The sequence below is a fragment of the Pteropus vampyrus genome, unplaced genomic scaffold, assembly GCF_000151845.1.
Source record: "Pteropus vampyrus isolate Shadow unplaced genomic scaffold, Pvam_2.0 Scaffold137, whole genome shotgun sequence".
Classification (NCBI taxonomy): Eukaryota; Metazoa; Chordata; class Mammalia; order Chiroptera; family Pteropodidae; genus Pteropus; species Pteropus vampyrus.
In genome coordinates, this window is record NW_011888918.1 from 3,689,071 (window position 1) to 3,702,999 (window position 13,929).

The following is a 13,929-nucleotide window of genomic DNA, read 5'->3' on the forward strand; positions in this document are numbered from 1 at the left end:
TTTTTTATTATAGTTGGCATATAGTATTTTATTAATTTCATGTGTACAATATGGTGATTCAACATTTATATATCTCATGATGTGTTCACAACACTGTTTAGTAACCATCTGTCACTGTGCAAAGTTATCACACTACTATTGACTATTTCCCTTCACCTTTTTCACTCATCTCTTCACATCTGTCCTCTCTGCCCCTCTGTCAACCATCAGCTTGTTCTTTTGTTAGAGTCTTTTTATTTTCTTTTGTTTGTTCATTTGTTTTGATTACTTTCTTAAATCTCATGATTTAAATGAAATCATGCATTGTCTTTCTTGGTCTGAATTATTTCACTTAGCATAATACCATCTATGTTGTTGCAAATGGCAAGACTTCGCTCTTTTTATTGATGAGTAATATTCTGTTGTATATATGTATCACTTCTTTATCCATTCATCTACCGAAGAAACTCGAGGTAGCTTCCATAACACTGCAATCTCACATTGTGTTTTCATTTTCTTTGGATAAACACCATAAGTGGAATCACTGGGTCATGTGGTAGTTCTATTTTTAGTTTTCTGAGGAATCTCCATACTGTTTTCCATAGTGGTTGCACTAATTTACACTCCCACCAAGAGTGCACAAGAGATTCCTTTTCTCCACATTCTTGACAAGACACATTATTTGTAGACTTTTTGATAATAGCCATTCTGACTGGTGTCAGGTGGTATCTCACTGTGGTTTTTATTTCAATTTCCCTGATAATCCATTATGTTGAACATCTTTTCATATGTCTTTTGGCCATCTGCATATCCTCTTTGGAGAAATGTCTCTTTATGTCTTCTACTCATTTTTATCAGATTGTTTATTATTTTTATCAGATTTTTTTTTTTGGCTATTGAGTTATATAAGTTCTATACATATTTTGGATATCAACCCCTTACTGGATATATCATTTATGAATATATTCTCCCATTCAATAGGCTGTTTTTCTGTTTTGTTGATGGTTTCCTTCTCTGTACAGAAGCTTTTTAGTTTAATGAAGTCCCATTTGTTTATATCTTGCTTTTGATTCCCTTGCTAGAGGGGATATAACCATAAGACTAATGTCAAATGGTTTGCTATGTTTTCTTCTAGTTTTATAGTTTCAAGCCTTACATTTAAGTCTCTAATCCATTTTGAGTTTCTTTTTTTTTATATGGTTTAAGAATGGTCCGGTTTTATTTTTGCATTTATCTGTCCAGTTTTCCCAACATCAACTTGTTGAGATTCTCATTTCTCCATTGTATATCCTTGCCTCCTTTGTCATAGATTAACTGACCATATAAACAAAAGTTTATTTCTGGGCTCTCTATTCTGTTCCATTGGTCTATGTGTCTGTTTTTGTGCCAGTATCATATTGTTTTATTATAGCTTTGTAGTATAGTTTGAAATCAGGAAGTATAATACCTCCAATTTTGTTCTTTTTTCACAAGACTGCTTTGGCTATTCAAGGTCTTTTGTGGTTCCATGTAAGTTTTAGCATTATTTGTTCTAGTTCTGTGGAAAATGCTAATGGTATATAGATAGGGATTGCATTCAATCTATAGATTGCTTTGTGTACTATGGCCATTTTAACAATATTAATACTTCCAATCTATGAGCATAGTATATGCTTCCACTTAATTGTGGTCTCTTCAATTTCTTTCAATGTCTTATAGTTTTCAGAGTACAGGTCTTTTACCTCCTTAGTTACATTTATTCCTAAGTATTTTATTCTTTTTAATTCAATTGTAAATGGGATTATTTTATTAATTTCTCCTTTTTATTATTATTATTTATGCCTACAGCACCTGGTCTTGCTAGGTGTCCTCCTGCGCTCTTCCAATTCTCCTTCACTCAGTGCACTGCCAGAAGGACTCCAATTACCTGAATCCTTTCCAGTTGTTTTCTTAGGTGATTTGTGTTTTGATTCCAATCTTTGTTCCACTTTCGTTTTTTTTTTATCCTTCTCACTTAGCATCTTACTCTAGAAAATCAGATTTATGTCTCCTCTTCTTGCTTTTTTTTTTTTTTTTTTTTACTTCTCATAACTTCTCTCAGCACTAGAAGAATGTTCTGATGCAGAATTAGAGTCTGATCAGTCTTTTATTTTTGAATGGCTGTTCTCAGCATCTGAATCTGACCCCAATAGAGAGTGGAAATGCTTCCTATGATGTTTTTAGATTTTTTAGAATGTTTCCTGTTCTTTGAATGATGATGTTGATATTCATGCTCAAACATGTGCAAAAAGTCTTTAAATATTCATTTTCCTTCAGATTCTAGAGTTATATCCTCAAATGCTCTTACAAATCTCTCCCAGATATCTTCCCAGACACCATCAATTCCATTGGAGTAGCTTGTTTCAACATACCCTTAAATGCAGATTCTTTTCATTTCATCTTCTGAGCCTCCTCTCTCTCTCTTTTCTATTCACAGGCTTCTGCTTTTTCTAGTAAACTATTAAAAGCCAACTTAAGATTTCCAGCATCTAATGTGTTTGTTCTTTTAGTTGAACTGATTATTGCCAGTCTTCAAAAGTAGTATTTACTTCAATTACAAATCTTTTATCTTTTAGAATGTCTTTTATTATTTTCTTCTTCTCATCATGATAACATGCTTTAAGATCCTTAACATAAAACTTGAAAAGGTCAAGTGCAGTTGATTCCGGCTGACCAAGCATACTGGTGAATCTAATATCAGAACTAATTGCTGGATACAATTCCATCCGAGATGACATAAAATGCAGTTGTCCCTGTTCATGCAGCTCATCTAAAAAATATCTGAAAAGATTCTGTGTTTACACTGTCATCTCCTTTCTCATGATTTTCAAGAAAACACTGAAAGGATTCCTTAGCCTCTTTGTATTTCAATCTTGTTTCTTTTTCTTCTTTCTCTGTCTGGACTTTAAATATTTTAGCATTTAAGGCCTGTCTTTCCCCCCACCCCTCAATTTTGCTAAAGCATTGTATCATGGATCATTATTGATCATTTTCATAGCTTGCTCCCATGAAGCATTAGATGACACCCACTTTTCTTTCCATAATTCTTTAAATGCTTGCCTTGCTTCCTCCTTTGTATTCCAAGTATATGGTATTTTTGCTGGTTGGCTTTCCTCCTCTTCTTTACTGATAGAAAAATCAGCTACAGTTGCCTGCTTAGATGTTTCTTCTCCAGCATTACTGGACACTTCAACTCTTCCATCCTGAACAGCACAGATACTAGTAACTTGTGCTTGTTCTTCTGTTGCAATTGTTACTGTGTTTTCATCATCTGCAACAACAGCAACAATATGAGTAACTTCGGGTACAGGAATAACTGTAACAGTTCCACCAACAGTATTAGAAGCACAGATGAAAGCACTGGCATTGGCTGCATGCAGCAACAGTGGCTGCTGCAAAAACAGCAGCTGCTGCTTCTGCAACAGCCATGGTGCTCGCTGTGGTCAGAATTCTTTTGTAGGAACTGGGGCTGTTGATGCTGAAGCGCACTCTTCTTGCTTACTGCTTTCTTCAGCTTTGATCATTGCATGCGGGTTTGATTTTGTAATAAGACTTCCAGCAACAAAGGTATTCTGGTATCCTTCAAGATCCTCAAGTTCTTTAGGTTTGGTCCAGAGGGATTCTTTTGTTTGAGAATTATAATAGTAAGGCTTTCCAGAGTCAGATTTGTGCTCCTTCCAGAGGCATTTAGATAAAAGTTGCTCAGCAGGTATTTTAAGATCACCTGGTTTCTCCCAAGTAGACTGTTTTCAGTACTGTAGTAATGTGCTTCTAATGGGTGATTTATGGTCACTCCACATTGATTTTGAGCCAGATGATGTACTTTCTGCTATATATGTATTCCTTTCTCCTGGCAGTAAGGCAGGCAGATTGCAGGAAAGCATGAGGTATTATATGTCCATCATTCCAGGCATCTATCCTATTGGTGGCCTTCCTTTTGACGGCATCATTTGTGGCATCATCCCATCAGTTACAGAAGGCATTTTCACTTTCTGACCCTTAAGGTGCACTCCGACTGGGGCATAACGCATGTCAGGATGTGCTATCATGAGGTCTCTACATTCAGCTCCTGTCCCCAGCCTCAGTGTCTGGCTCATACTGCTTGACCAGTGGCCACTGCTGCAGCTAGAGAACACGCACTAGGGCCTGGGTTCACTCTTCTTTTCTTGATGAGTCTGAGTAGAGGTTTGTCAATTTTGTTTATCCTGTCAACAAATTTTATTTATCCTGGTGTCATTAATCTTTTTTTTTTTTTTTTTAGTTTTTACTTCATTTATTTACACTCTGATCTTTATTATTTCCTCCCTTCTACTTATTTTAGGTTTTGTTCATTCGTCTTTTTCTAGTTCCTTTAGATGGAAAGTTAAATTACTTGAGAATTTTCCTGTTTCTTGACATAGGCTTGTATAGCTATGAACTTATCCCCTTACACTGCTTTTGCTGCATCCCATAAATTTTGGAAAGTTGTATTTTCATTTATCCCAAGGTAGTTTTTGATTTCCTCTTTGATCCATTGGTTGTTTAGTTCATGTTTTTTAAACACCCTGTATGTGTGTTTTTCCAGTTTCTTCCCATTGTTGATTTCTAGTTTCATGCCACTGTGGTTGTAAAAAATGCTTCATATAATTTCAATCTTCTTGAATTTATTGAGGCTTTTTTTGTGGCCTAATATGTGGTCTATCATGAAAAAATGTTCCACAGGCACTTGAGAAAAATGTATATTCTGCAGTTTGGGGATGAAATGTTCTATTAATATCTGTTAAGTCAATCTGGTCTAATGTGATATTTAAGGCTTTTTTTTTTTTAATTTTCTGTCTGGACAATCTATTGAGGTAAGTGAAATATTGAAGTCCCCAACTATTATTGTATTTTTCCATAATTATTTGTTTTATATACATAGGTTCTCCTGTGTTGAGTAGATATTTATAATTGTTATATCTTCTTCTTGAATTGACCCCTTTATTTTGCAATATCCTTGTCTCTTTTTACATTCGTTTTGAAGTCTATTTTGTCTGATCTGAGTATCACTATCCTAGTTTTCTTTTCCTTTTTACTTGCATGAAATATATTTTTCCATTCCTCCACTTTCAATCTATGTGTGTCTTTCAATCTAAAGTGAGTTTCTTGTAGGCAGCATATAGATGGGTCTTTTTTTTTATCCATTCAGCCAACCTATGTCTTTTCATTAGAGCATTTAGTCCGTTTAAAGTACTTATTGATAGGTATGTGCTTATGGCCATTTGTTCATTGTTTTTTGGTTGTTTTTATTATTCTCTGTTCCTTTCTTCTTCCTCTTATCTCTTCCTTTTAGATTTGCTGGTTTTCTTAGTGTTTTGGTTGGGTTCCTTTCTACTTTTTGTGTATTTTTTGTAAGTTTTTGGTTTGTGGTTACGATGGGGTTCATATAGATCTATCTCTATTTACAGCAGTCTATTTTAAGCTGATAGGCATTTAAGTTCTAGTACATTCTAAAAGCACTACATTTTTATACGCCCTTCCATACTTTGTTTTTGACACTGTGTTTTATATCTTTTATTTTTATGTATCCCCTACTTATTACAGTTATAGTTGACTTGACTATTTTTGTTTTTTTTTTAACCTTCATATTAGCTTTTTATGTGGTTAAGGGATCGTGTTTATGATGTTTGCCTTCGCTGGTGAGACTTTTTTCTATCCTATATTTTCTTATTTCTGATTATGCCCTTTTCTTTTTTATATAAAGAGATCGTTTAACATTTCTTTTAAAGCCAGATTAGTGGTGGTGAATTCCTTTAGTTTTTGCTTGTCTGGGAAACTATCTCTACTTCAAATCTGAAGGCTAACCTTGATGGATATAGTATTCTAGGCTGTAATTTCCTTTCTTCCAGTACTTTAAATATTTCCTGCCATTCCCTTCTGGCCTGCAAAGGTGCTGTTGAGAAATCAGCTGATTCCCTAATGGGGTTTCCCTTGTATGTGATTTATTTCCTTTTTGCTCACTTCAAGACTGTCACTTAACTTTTGCCATTTTAATTACGATATGCCTTAGTGTGGGCCTCTCTGGTTTCATCTCGTTTGGGAACTCTCTGTGCTTCTTGGACCTAAATGTTTTTTTCCTTTCTCAGATTAGAAAAGTTATAAGCTATTATTTCTTCAAATATACTTTCTTCCCCTTTCTCTCCGTGTTCTCCTTCTAGAATCCCTATCATGTGAATGTTAGAGTGTTTGATGTTGTCCCAGAGTTTCCTTTATACTATATTCATCTTAAAATATTTTTTTCATTTTGCTGTTCTGATTTGGTGATTTCCACTATTGTGTTTTCCAGGTTGCTAATCCATTCTTCTGTATTACCTAATCTGTTGTCGATTTCTTCTGATGTAATTTTCTTTTCTTATTGTATTCATCTTAGCTCTTCATTGTTTTTATATTTTCTAACTTTGTTGAAATGCTTTCTCAGTTCCTTATGTTTGCTGAGCATCCTTATAACCATTTCTTTGAATTCTTTATCAAGCAAATTACTTATCTCCGTTTGATGAGAGTTTTTATCTGGGGTTTTTTCATGTTCCTTCATTTGGGCCATATTCTTCTGTCTCCCATTTTGTTTGACTTTCTGTGTTTGTTCCTATGAGTATGATGAAATAGATATCTCTCCCAATCCTGAAAATGTGACTCCATGTAGACTGTATGCTGGAAGGTTTGGGTAGGTCGGTGATAGTCAGGGCTAAGCATATGTGGTACCTGGTCCACCACTCAACAACAAGGAGTGAGTTCTAGACAGGGCAATCTGGTACACACGTACTTGACAGCTCTCTATAATTCTGACTGTTCATGGCCAGAACAGAGTTGGGGCAGGGCAGCCTCATGTGTGCACTCTTTCTTGCCCTTCTGATCCAGGAAGGGCTGCCCAGTGTGCACACGAAGCACTATGTTGCTTTAACTGTCTGTTGCCTGAGCCAGTTCTGCGCCGGATTGTCCTGATCATTGCTGTGCCCTAGTAGTTTTGTACTTTCTTCATACAAGGCAGTCCTTGTGCATACATCACAGCACTTTGCTAGTCTCACCCTTTCTCTGGGCAAGACAGCCCCACATGTCACACAGCACCAACTCACTATCTCATTTTCTCTGGACAAGTCAGCCCTACATGTGGGTATTGCAGTGCTTTGCTAGTTCCACACTCTCTCTTGGCAGATAAGCCCCATACACACACACACACATCCCACCATACCCACCGGGTCAATCTCCAGAAAGAGGGGCCATGAGTACCTGTGCCATGGCTCCCTCCTGTTCCTGCTGGAGCTAGCTCCAGAAGGGGTGGCTGGCAAAGTGCTACAGCAGTCCTGCATATCAGCCAGAGTACTGGGATAGAGCACCCACCTGATATCCAAGTAGAGGTGAAAACAATGGTACTTGCCAGTTCCTCCAGCACTGGAGTGTTCCTTCAATTCCCAGAGAACTCTTGCGGTTCCCTAACCACCTCTATGAGGTCTTTCTCTTGTTTGTTGTGTAGAAGCTATTCAATTGGCCCTTGGTTGCCTCTTAGGGGAAACTGCCCTAAATATATGTATACATTTGATGTGTTTTGGGAAGGAGACAAGCCCCACGTCCTCCTATGCTGCCATCCTGAACTGAAATTTAACCAGTGAACAATTCAGTGTCATTTAGTACATTCACAAGGTTATGCAACCACCACCTTTATCTAGTTCCAAAATAGCTCCACTACTCCAAAGTAAAATTTCTTACCCATCAAGCAGTTTCTCTCCACAGCCCCTGACAACCACTAACTAGTTTTCTATCTCTGCAGATTTACCTATTGTAGATATTTCATACTGGTAGAATCATACAGTGTGACCTTTTGCATCTGGCTTCTTTGACTTAATGTTTTGGAGGTAATACTCACATCATAGTATGTCTAAATAATATTCTGTTTCATGTACATACCACATGAATGGTTATCCATTCATCTATTTATGGACGTGTGGACTATTTCCACCTTTTGGTTACTGTGGATTATGCTGCTATAGTTTGAGAATTGGTTCTCACTTTTTGGGGGGTATATATCCAAGAATAAAATTGCAGGGTCATATGGTAATTCCATATTTAACTTTTTAAGGAACTGCCAAACTATTCTCCACAGTGCCTGAACCATTTTACATTCTCATTAGCCATGTGCAAAGGTTCCAACTTCCCTACACCCTTGCCAACATTTGTTATTTCCTTCTTTCCCCCCACCCCCGACTATTCTAGCCATCCTAATGGGTCTGAAGCAGTACCTCACTGTGGCTTTGATTTGCATTTCCTTAATGACTAATAATGCTGAACATCTTCTCATGTAGCTGTGCTCATAATCTTTTAGTATTCTTCCTACATGTGAAGAAATGACTTTGTTTTAAGTCCTGCTTCCCCAGTATAGGAGTGAAAATCCAAATTCCTCCATTCCCTTGTAGCTAGACCTAGCATGTGATCCAGACTCTAACAATAGCACATATGCAAAAAAGATTGACATGGAATCAAATAACAAGAGAAAAGAGGCTCTATTTCCATTTTTACTGGAGCAGATGGTGACAGATGGATGAATCCAGCTCTGGGAGACAAGAACAGCAGTAGTTTCCCAGTGATTACAAGGTCAATTCTTGGCTCTTAAGTGACATCAAAGTATTAACTGAAGTATTTCCTCTAGGGTTCCGTGAAGTAATGGCAACAGTGGAGGTTTCCATATCAATATAGTGTAGAACACTGTAGAAACTAAGACTCACACCTCATTCTCCAGCCCTACCAGCAATTCTCTGAGCTATAAAATATCCACTTGGTAACTTCCTTTTCTATTATGTCATTATTCTAGAAGAAGCACTAGATTTATTTTACCTAGCTCCAAACTGAACACTTAGAATGAATGTCAAGTAATTACACAGAAGCAGGTCTAGTTGAACCTAAGAAAACTTCCTAACATTTATATGTCTACTGAATTTTTTTAATTGAAATAAATTACCTTAAAACAGAGTAAACAACCAGTGATTGCAAATATAATGTTGCTATTACATCTGTCAGGGATACTGTGAAGAAGGTAGATGGAGAGTTGAACAAGATGGCCTTTAGGTGCCCTGGTTGACCTGCAGGGCTTCTGCAGCACTCTCCCAGCTACGTTTTTCTCCTCTGTATTTCTACCATATATCCTGTACAACTTAAAGATAAAACCACCTATGTTGTCCATTAAACTTAACTCAAATATTTACTAATTTATTAGCTACTAACTCTAGTTTTTGTCATGTAACAATTTATAGGAACATTCAGACTAAACCTTATTCTTTATTATCTTTTACTTTACTATATAAGAAATGTATGTCCATTATAAGAAAAAAAAATACAGATAAACAGAGAAGAAAAAAATCCATAATTCTACTCATCTGAGAAAAAAACAGTGAAAATATATTGGTGGTTATCCTTCAAAACATTTTTTCCTATGTTGAAATTCACCTATAAAAAAAGATTATCATAAAAATAGAATAGCTAACATGTAATTAGTGCTAACCACATGCCAATCCCTATTCTAAATGCTCTCTATATTTTAACTCATATAATCTTCCCATCCATCACGATGCACTATTATTTTTATTTTACAAATAAGGAAACCAAAACACAGAGAAAAAAAGTAACTTGCCCTAGGTCACTTGGAAATTAAGTGGCAGAACCACCTAGCAGTCTGACCCCATAATTTGCACTGTAACATTATGTTAAAATGACTGCTTCCAAAAGATTGATCATAGTATACACACTAAATATATAACATTCCCCTAATATATTATATTATTCCATTTCACTAATTATTTAAATCATGAAATTGTGGGAAATATACTCATTTTAAGATATACTGGTTTTTTAAAATCTACACATAAAATACCAAATTTAAAGAAATCCTTAATGTTAAATTATATTCCATTTATATTAACAAGATGCACCTCAGTGAGAAAATAGCTTACTCTTATGATCCTGAAGCTACTCTAGGCCAAAACACTCTAGAATTCTGCCCTTTCAAAAATTAATCTTTATAAAACTCTCCTGCTATATACATTTCATGATAACATGGTTTTAAACTCCTCGGATGCATGTGTTTCTTTCTCCCCTTCTCCCCTTTTCTTTAAAGGAAAACAAAAAAACAAAAAACCTCAAAACACCCAGCATACTACAGGGCATTCACAGTAGGCACTCAATAAATATTTAATAGACTGGTTAGACAATGCTATATTGAAATAGAGAATACGCAGAAACAAAGGTCCTTTCTCTTATCAGGAAACCACATGGATAGCCAAAAAGAATTCTACCCCTATAATACATACTGACATATCGCAAGAAAAACAGCTAACATTGCCACCACCTTTGCCTAAATGCTGAACTCTGACTGTACCTGTCTAAGGTCAAGTAAATACACAAACAGGCAAGGCACAAACTAAGTGAATTTCTTTTTTAAAAAGGGATGGGGCAAGAATCTTAGTGACACACAAATGATAGGCAAAAACAAATGTTGTAAAGGGCTGGCAACATGCAGTTCCTAACAAACTCCAAATACTCTGTGATGTTCATCACACTACACAATGTGTCCAGGTCTTGGAAAATCATTTGGCCTTAGAGCAGCCCTCTACAAAGAAGGAAATCAGTTAATGATTGACCTTAGATTTCAAAATTTGGCTAATCCTAATGAATTTAAGAACTGTGACAGTTCAAACTTTGAATATGGGGGGGGGTGTTAATAATTTCTTTTTCATTTTTAAATTACAGTTGGCATAAAATATTATGTTAGATTCAGATATACAACATGGTGATTAGACATTTATATAACTTATGAAGTGATCACTCCAATAAATCTAGTAGCTATCTGACACCATACATAGTTATTATAATACTATTGACTATTCTCTTCATGCTATACTTTATGTCCCCATGGCTATTTTATAACTACCAATTTGTACTTCTTAATCCCTTCCCCTTTTTCAACAACCCCTATCAACTCCCTTCCCATTGGCAACCATCAAAATGTTCTCTGTATAAGTTGTTCATTTTTTTCTTTAGATTCCACATGTAAGTACAATCATATGGCATTTGTCTTTGACTTACTCCACTCAGTACAATGCCCTCTAAGTCCATTCATGTTGTTAAGATGGCAAGATTTCATTCTTTTTATGGCTGAGTAATATTCCAATGTATATATTTGCTACCTCTTCTTTATCCATTCATCCACTGATGGACACCCAGGTTGCCTCCATATCTTGGCCATTATAAATAATGCTGCAATGGACATATAGATTTACATGTCCCTTCAAAGGAGTGTTTTGGGTTTGGATAACTACCCAAAAATGGGATTACTGGGCCCTTCTTTGTCTCTTGATATAGCCTTTGATTTAAAGTCTCTATTTTGTCTGATTATAGGTACTGCTACCCTAAGTTTTGTTTCCATTTTCATGAAATATCTTTCAATCCCTTTACTTTCAGTCTGTGTGTCTTTCGACCTGAAGTGAGTCTTGGAGACAGCATAGGTAAGGGTCTTGTTTTCTTCCTTCAGCTACCATATCTTTTTATTGGAGCATTTAATTCACTTGCATTTAAAGTAACTGTTGATAGATATGTAGTTATTGCCACTTTATTATATATACTTTTGGTGTTTCTTCTTCTTCCTCTTCCTCTTCCTCCTCCTCTTCCTCTTCTTCTTCTTCTTAAAGAAGTCCCTCCAACATTATTTATAATGCGGGTTTGGTGGTGATAAACTCTTTTAGCTTCTTCTTGTCTGGGAAGCTCTTTATCTGTTCTTTGATTCTAAATGATAGCTTTGCTGAGTAGAGTAATCTTGTTTGTAGGTCCTTGCTTTTTAACACTTTGAATATTTGGTGCCAATTCCTTCTGGCCTGCAAAGTTTCTGATGAGAAATCAGATGACAGTCTTATGGGAACTTCCTTATAAGTAACTTTTAGGTAAATGCTTTTCTCTTGCTGCTTTAAGATTGTCTTTAACCTTTGCAATTTTAATTATGATGTGTCTTGGTGTGGGCCTCTGGGTTTATCTTGTTTGGGACTCTGCACTTTTGGGGCTTGTATATTTCTTTTGCCCAGTTAGAGAAGTTTTCTGTCATTTCTTCAAATAGGTTTTCAATTCCTTGTTCTCTCTCTTCTCCTTCTGGTACTCCTATGATGCAAATGATGCAAATGTTGGTGTGCTTGATGTTGTCCTAGAGGCCCCTTAAATTACTTTCATTTTTGGGGGTGGAGAGAGTCTTTTTTATTGTTGCTGTAATGATTGGGTATTTTCTGCTGCCTTATCTTCTAAATCGCTGATTTGCTGCTCTGCTTCATGTAATCTATTGCTGATTTCCTCTGATGTAGTCTTCATTTGTCACTGTATTCTTATTTTTACCCAGTTCTTTGTTCTCTATATCCATTTTTATGTTTTCCATCTCTTTGTTAAAGTTCTCACTAAGTTCATCTATTCTTCCCCTAAGTTCACTGAGCATCCTTATAACCAATGTTTTAAACTCTGCACAAGATTGCTTTTCTCCATTTTGTTTAGTTCTTTCTCTAGAGCTTTGTTCTTTCATTTGGGACATGTTTCTTTGTCTCCCCATTCTGACAGCCTCCCTGCATTTATTTCTATGTATTAGGTAGGGCTGCTATGTCTCTTGCTCTTAGTATAGTGGCCTTATGTAGTAGGTAGCCTGTGGGGCCCAGTGACACAGTCTCCCTGTGTGTGCCCTCCTGTTATAGTTGAGACTTGACTGCTATTTGTACATCAATGGAAGGGACCAATCCTCGGGCTGACTGGTTGTGAGGACTGGCCAGTGAAGGGCTGACCCTATGGAAAAGGATTCGCTTTAGCAGGGCTCTGGTACCTACCCAGTCTGCCCTTCGGAAGTGTCATGCTCAGACACAGCCCTCAGTGGTGCTCTGGTTCCTCTGAAGCTGGCCTCTGGGTATGCCAGCCCTGGAGCCTCCTGGGAGAGGCCCTGCAACAGGCCAGGTTCAGCTGCAGCCTGTGCCCTACTTGGGGCCACCTGGCAAGTCACCAAACTGCAGATGGCCACCACCTACGCTGAGTTTGGAGGCATCTCTAGGCCAAGTCGCAAACTAAGGTAGGCGGCCACTAATGCCAAGCTTGGAGCTGTTCAGCAAGAGGTACAGGGGATGCCAAGACCAGATGCTCCTTCTTTGAATTTTGTGAATCTTTGAGAAATTTTAGGAAAGTCTGTAGCTTAAGCCAGTTCTATGGAAAAGCCACGGTAAGCGGCTTGGGTGGGCCCACAGTTGGGCGGGGGTGAAAGGAGGGGAGTCTCAGAGAATCACCAGGGCAGGGAGACCAGTGTTAGCCAGGTTGATGGAAACAGATGTGGCAGCCACCTACATCTGCACTCCAAGATAGGGGAGGGCTCAACAAAGAAACAATGGATCTGCCAGCACTTCTGTCTGGGAGAAAGTTGCCCATCCGACCCTCAACCTGAAGCCAGACAACTCAGTGCCTCTACATATGTCCCTGGCACCTTTCAATCTGCTCCTCCAGCGCTGGAGCAGAGCAAGTGATTCCATCAGCAAGTAAGGCATGGGCCCTTTAAAAGGAACGTTTGCAACTCCAGCAGCCCTCCATCTCACTCAGCAACAATCTCTACTGGTCTCCACAGTCAGAAGTTACGGGGACTTCTCTTTCTAGTACTAGAATTCTGGGCTGGAGAGTGAGGTGTCGGGCCAGGACTCCTTGCTCCTCCAGGGGAACCTCTGCAACCGAGACATCCCTCCAGATTCTCAACTGCCACATGCAGGTGTGGGACCAGCCTGATCCATGTCTCCACCCCTCTTACCAGTGTTGAGCTGGACTCCTCTGCATGTCCCAGGTGTAGGATTTCTGTTCAGCTAGACTCCAGGAGACTCCCAAGGATGGCTATTCTGTAGCTTGGTTGTAATTCTGATGTGGTTGTGAAAGGAG

At 37.6% G+C, this 13,929-nt stretch overlaps 1 protein-coding gene and 1 pseudogene across 1 annotated transcript in view; both read right to left on the reverse strand.

Moving 5' to 3' along the window:
* Positions 1–13,929, reverse strand: part of ERC1 (ELKS/RAB6-interacting/CAST family member 1) — a 513,889-nt gene that overhangs the window by 448,682 nt on the left and 51,278 nt on the right. The window lies entirely within an intron of this gene.
* On the reverse strand, positions 2,417–4,114 carry LOC111744551 (annotated as a pseudogene).